Here is a 6,238-nt window from a genome sequence, read left to right as displayed (position 1 = left end):
GGGCGGAGCGAGCACAAGAGGGGACACGGCAGAACCTCCCTTTCCTCTGCCGGCCCCCCTGTCTCCCTCCGCCGAGGGGCAGCTCGGCCTTCCCGGAGGGTTTCGGGGCGCCCCGGGGCGAAGGGACGCGACCCGGGTCCAGCAGGATTCCCGGAGGGAAGTCCCCCTCCAGCACCGCTAGCTGAAGCCACGCCCGGTACCGATTTCCGTAACCAGCACAGCCGCGATGCAGTGTGCCTCTTGCCTCCTTTTTAATACTTTATTCTTTTCTGCATAGAATTTAGTGCTTCCCCAGAGCTGCCGCCCTTCAAGAGAGCATAACTTTGGCTCTGCACCCCAAACCCTCTCGTTATCCTCGCCCACGGGAGCTGCCGCTGGACAATGGCGAGCCAGCGCGCAGAGGCGGCTGTGTGGAGGCAGCCTCTCACATATCATGCTGGGCTTGCAACCGGCTTCCTCCTTCCTTCCTTGTTCACAAAGCAGCCTCGGGTCTTGTTTCATGTCCCTTATTTCAGCCAACTTTAGGTCATTCCCTCTTGACTCCCTGACCTGACCCCAGGTGAATTTTGCCCAAAGCGCTGGTGTCGCCCCTCACCCCATCATCTGCTGGGAGGGGACTGCACACAAATCGATCGCTACATAAATATTTTATGGATGTGGACACTTGTGTTCCCTTGCTGTCTGTGTGCTCCTGGCCCGTTCCCCCAGGACTTCCACTGAGGAGCTGAGCCGAGCGTGGCACTTGTGCAAAGCAGCCTCTGATGTCTCGGCTGAGCCATCAGCAGTGGGTTTGAACTCTAAGAGATGCCCAGCACTGCACTACGCTGAGCTCTGTGGAAGGAGCTGGGCACGCTCCAGTGGGGCAGTGTGCTACAGCCCTTCCCTTGGGATCAGAGGTATGGCTCAATCCACACTGCCAGGAGCTTCGTGGCTCCATTGAGGATGGCCAGCTTTGTGAGTCTTGAGTGAGAGTCTGCCTACTGCATGTTCCCGGCTGCTTCTCCTCCAGGGCTACAGATCTCTTCCATCCCTCCATTACTCTTCTGCCATCCTGGCCTGGGAGCAGGCCAAATCAAATTTGTCCCCCTCTCCTGCCTTGCTGTGTCCAGCATCAGTTGTATCCTGTGGCCTGCCTATCTCCCCTGTCCTGCTCACATCTCAAGGCCCCCCACGGCAGCCCCCAGTTGCATTTCTAATACTTCCTCTCCCACCAGTAACAATCTGCATCCTCCCTGGCACACCCATGACCACTGGAATTCAGCTGGATTTCAATCCCTCTGAGATGGGTTTAGGTGAAAGAAGGAGCTTTCCTTTTCCATCACCTCCTTTTTACCCCTTTTCTCTAGCAGATGTTCCCTTGCTCTGCCTCTGACTGGAGAGGCTGAGTGGTGGCAAGCAGTGCTCTTGTCCAGGCAGGGAGGCAGGAAGGCTTTCCTCATGGACAGGCAGAAGAGATCCCCATCTTCCAAACAGCAGCACTGCAACAGCATCTGGTAGGGAGCAATGTGCCTGGCAGCAGTGCTACCAAGCAAACAGCCAGGAAAAGAGAAGGACAGATGGACAAGAGGGATCCCGGTCACAAAGCTTGCTTTGAAGCAGCAGTGACAGCTCCAGCTCGGAAACCTCCCAGCATGTGACCTTTAGCCACCGCTGACTCCCTCCTTCCTGCTGCCACCTCCTGTCACCCGCCCCACATGCTGCCACAGCCTGCCTGCGTGCCTGGCAGCCCGTGCTTTCTGCCAGCATCCTCCCTTCTCACATACTCCTGCTTTTACCCCTCCACACCCTTGCACCTGGGCGAGCAGGGCCAGACAGGGGGGCTCTGCTGCTGCGTGCAGCCGGTGAGGAGCAGGGGCAAGAGCATCATCACAAACTGGGCAGCAAGTGCTTTCCCAAGCTGTGCCTGGCCTGCGCCTGTCTGGCTGGGGAGACCCAGCAAGTGGAGCTGATTAATGAAATGCCAGTGGAGGAAGGCATTGCCATCCATCAGGAAAAGCTTTTTTACCAGGAGGCCAGCACAGCACTGGAGCAGGTGGTGGGATCTCCATCGATGATGGCTCTGTGGGCTCAGCTGTACAAATCCAGTGACGTGACCTAGTGCCGGGACAGCCTCGCTCACTGGGTACAGACCTCCAGCACCTCCTCCCACCAACACTCCTGCTGTCTCCTGGACAGGAAGCAGTGTGGAGCCTCCTTTTTTCTCTAATTTCCCTTGCTTAGGATACTTGCCGGAGTAAAGGATTCTTATTGATGCAGAAGATGCCTGGGGCAAAGGGCCAACCTATTCTAGTTACTCCTGCAGAAGCCCAGAAACTAGAGACAATCCTGCTACCCAGGGGACCACAGCGCTCCTCCTCTGGGCCTCAATCTCACTGCAGCACAACAGCTCCTTCTCCTCATCTTCCCCTCTCGGTTCACCTAACACCTGGCACTTCTCCAGAACCTCTGACTGCTCCTGCCCCCACTTTATCAGCTCAGGGTCAACAGTGGCACGGCTGGGCTGCAGCTGCTGACATGCTGAGCTGCTTGTGAAATCATACCTGTAGCCAACGTGAAAAGAGACACTCACAAACATGGTGGTATTTGTCTTACTTCCACAGATTTTAAGGCCAAGAATGAAGCACTGCATTTTCTGACCCTGTGCAAAACAGAGCAAATTCCTGTAGTTCAGATCAGATATTTGTGTGGGACTTTATCTCTAATTGCAGACAGCACAATGAAAAGAGATTAAGCCTCTACCACTATCCTCCATGGGCAAATCAAGGTAGATTCCCCAGGTGGCAACCCCCTTTTAAAATCACCTGTCTCCTTTGCATTTGCCCAGCTTAACATCCATTACCAGGCTGAGATGCTCCTCCTCTCCCAGATCTCAGAAGCTCTTGGTAGCTAACACATCCACCTTGGTGTGTCTGTACCCCATCTCCCTGCTCCCTTTTCCCTCCAAGTGCCTCAGTGGTACCTTCTCCCTTGCACAACACTGCTGAAATATTTCTGTGTAAACTCTCCAAGTCTTCAAACTTCCAAGATTCTTCACTTAAACTGACCCATAAAATTGCTTCTATCCACAACAAGGGGGAGGTGTTGCAGTGAACACACAACTTTCGGACCCAGCAAAGTCACCAGCCCAGTCAGCTGCCTGGATTTGGGTGCAAAAGTGGGGAAGTCGGTGCAGAGGAGCAGCTGCACCACCAGCAGCTGGGTGATGGCCACACTTAACAACACACAAAAATGCTCCTGTCTAACAGCAAAGGAGGGAATGGATTTTCTTCTAAAAATACACAAACACCAGTCCAGGAGGGAGTTTTGGAGCCAGGTCTTCATGAGAAGGCAGTTCTAGGAAATGCTAGACCTAACTGACCTTCTCAGCAGTTCCTGACTGGCTCCATCAGGCAGGTGGGACTTGCAGATATCCTCCTCAGGGATGGACAGCCTGGGGGAGCAAGACCCACTGACAGGACTTTGGCCATTTGTGGATTCAGCCCCCACAGAAGTGTCCGTATCTCTGGGTGTTAAGTGCAATGTAGTGAGTGCACGAAGATCCAAATTTCATACCCAAGTCCCTGAAATGTGCAGGGCAGGATTTCAGCCCCTTCTCCAGGATACAGCCAGACATGAGGAAATGCACCCAGAGGCAGCATGCCTGGCCCAGAACAGACATTACAGCACATGACATCATTGGAGTCAGTGACTGACCCCCGTTGCTGCTGGAGTCTCTTCTCTTTCCATTACGCACTCTTATCCCCAGCAGTCTTCGTTTTCCTTCCTGCACCACCCCAAGGGTGCAGCAGTGCAGAGGGGAGCTGGCAGTGCTCCGAAGCCTGCAGGGCAGGAGCTGCCAGCTGGATGTCTTCATTGTGCCTTGATAAGGCTTCTCCAAGAGACTCCCAGTTTGGGGAGAAGGACTGCACACGGCACAGTGGAACAGATATCATCACGACTTCTCTCAACAAGCTTTTAATCTGTGACAGCATTTTTACCCCTCAGATCTGCTTTCAGTCCTTGCTCTGCCTCAGTTCTTGCTTTGCTGTGTCTCAGCTCTCACAAGCCACGTTATCAGCAGCTCTCAGATATTAAAACACATTAAAGGAAGGTACTGAAAGATGATCCAGCAGTCACATTTTCCAGAAATCTCAGCTTTCAGGTAACAAAAGATTCCCAGGGTAAGAAGGCAGCTGCAAGCACAAGCCCAATGTGACCACGGCCTCATACCAGCATGCAGAGGAAATCACCAAGCTTCGTCCCCAGCTGCTGCATCTCCAGTACTGCCTCTGAAGCTTGATGGCTGCATTTCAATGTCACACTCAACATTATCTCTCTGAGCAGCGATAACTGCAATGGCTGAAATCAAGAGTGCGAGATCAAACCACCAAAAAGAGAAGAAAATTTCTCCCATCTCTTCCCAGCTATAACAAAAGGTTTGCAGGCATGCCAAGTGATTGGAACAATGCTCAGCAAGAGAGAAGTTTTATTGACACAGATAAAGCAGCAGCTATTCCTGCATTTCAGGGCTGAAATTCCATTATAATTTGGACATTGCTGGAAACCAGACAGTTACCAAACCAGAATCCCAACCAGGAAAACTCTGTCCCTGCTGTTGGGGTTATCAGGATAAACTGCTTCTCAAGCTGAGGCTGCACACTTACATGGTTACCTCAGCAGGCAGCAGCAACAACATGGGACAGATCAGCATTGCTCCCAAAAGGACAGGCCCAGGGCTCAAAGAGGCTCTTGCTGCTTCTTTCACCAAAATTTAGGATGTATTTGTCCTCTCTGAACATTTCCCAGTTTTAGTCTTTGTGCAGATGGGGGGTACTAGAAATGCAGTATTGAAGCAGTAATTCCTCCCACTTGGGTGCTATTGCACCTAGCATTTATTTAATTATTCTGAAAGACGCTGAAAATCTTCCCTTGGGTCCTCTGTATCCAACAATCCAGACCTCACCACACAAGCCCAAAGTGAGACAGTTGAATTCTGAGGCTGCTCCCTGACCTAATTCACTGGGGAAGCGTGGGAAAAAGGTTAATTTTAAACTATGAAGATAGTTGTTTAATGTCTATTCAACACAAAATTATAAAGTCAGCCCTCCTGCACCTTCCCCATTCCAAACAGGGTTACAGTAAATAAAACACACAGATAGATAAGCCCTAAAAAGCAGAAGATAACAAGGTCTGTAACAAAGACCAGGGCTCCTGAGGCACTGAGACTGAATCATTACAGGAACCACTCAAGTGCAACGTTGGAGAGCTTCAGCCAGAAACTTCACAGCTGATAAAAAAGCAGCATTATCATGGACTTGGTGGGAAAGAGCAGATCTGTGATGGGACGTTTGAGGGTAACTGCAGGACCGTGTCAAGTTTATCACGCAATGTTTTAAGGAAGATTATGGGAGCAAAACTTACTATGGGATGTTGAGGAGCAGGATCAAAGGAGGCGAAAGGGAGGCATCAGGCTTAAATCAGGGAGAACTGGGCATGGGAAATGGAGAGAGGGATAAACAGGAGCCAGTCACACACAGACAGGCTGCTGGTCAGTGTGGCTGGGCCCTGCTCCCAGTTACCACCATCTGTCCTGGCCTTGCATTAAGCTAATCCCAGCCGTTCTCCCTGCACGCATGCACGCTGCTGGCCCTTAGCAAGCTGGGCTAGCCTGCATGCAGGAAAGGTCTGAGAGCCAGGCAGCCGACAGACCACAAGCCTGAGGACCAGCTGCCAGTGACCCACCAAAGTGTGGGAAGGCAATCCACCAGCATAGTCCAGGTTTGATAGGCTAGGGAGCAAGAACAGGATTTGGATTTTATTTTTTTCATGTTTTCTAAGTGCTGTTTTGTGTTTCCCTGGGCACCCATCACAGCAGGTTCCCTCAGTTTCTGCTGATCACTCTTGTGCCTGGTGGCACTGATGAGTGGGAAAGCTGGAGCCTCACATGGAACACACCAGGACATTTAAATAGGAACAGCCCAGACCACTGCTTGCTATGTCTTGAGGAGAAACAGCTGCATCTGGGTGAACATAAAGGCAAAAAGAACTTCACTGTATACAGCCCCACAAACCAAAAACAATCCCCGCTCAAGTCTGGGAGGCCAAGAACTGAGACACTGCTGGGGACCAGAAAAATGGTGAAATGGGGACAGTCACAAGAGTGAACTAAGTGACAACAGGGAACTAGGGAACCACTGGGCTAGAGCCTTGCCCAGACAAAGCACTCAGCTGACAGCTCCACACAATACAGCCTTCATGC

Source organism: Parus major, chromosome 1 (genome assembly GCF_001522545.3).
Source record: "Parus major isolate Abel chromosome 1, Parus_major1.1, whole genome shotgun sequence".
NCBI classification, from domain to species: domain Eukaryota; kingdom Metazoa; phylum Chordata; class Aves; order Passeriformes; family Paridae; genus Parus; species Parus major.
Note: the sequence above shows the minus strand (reverse complement) of the source record.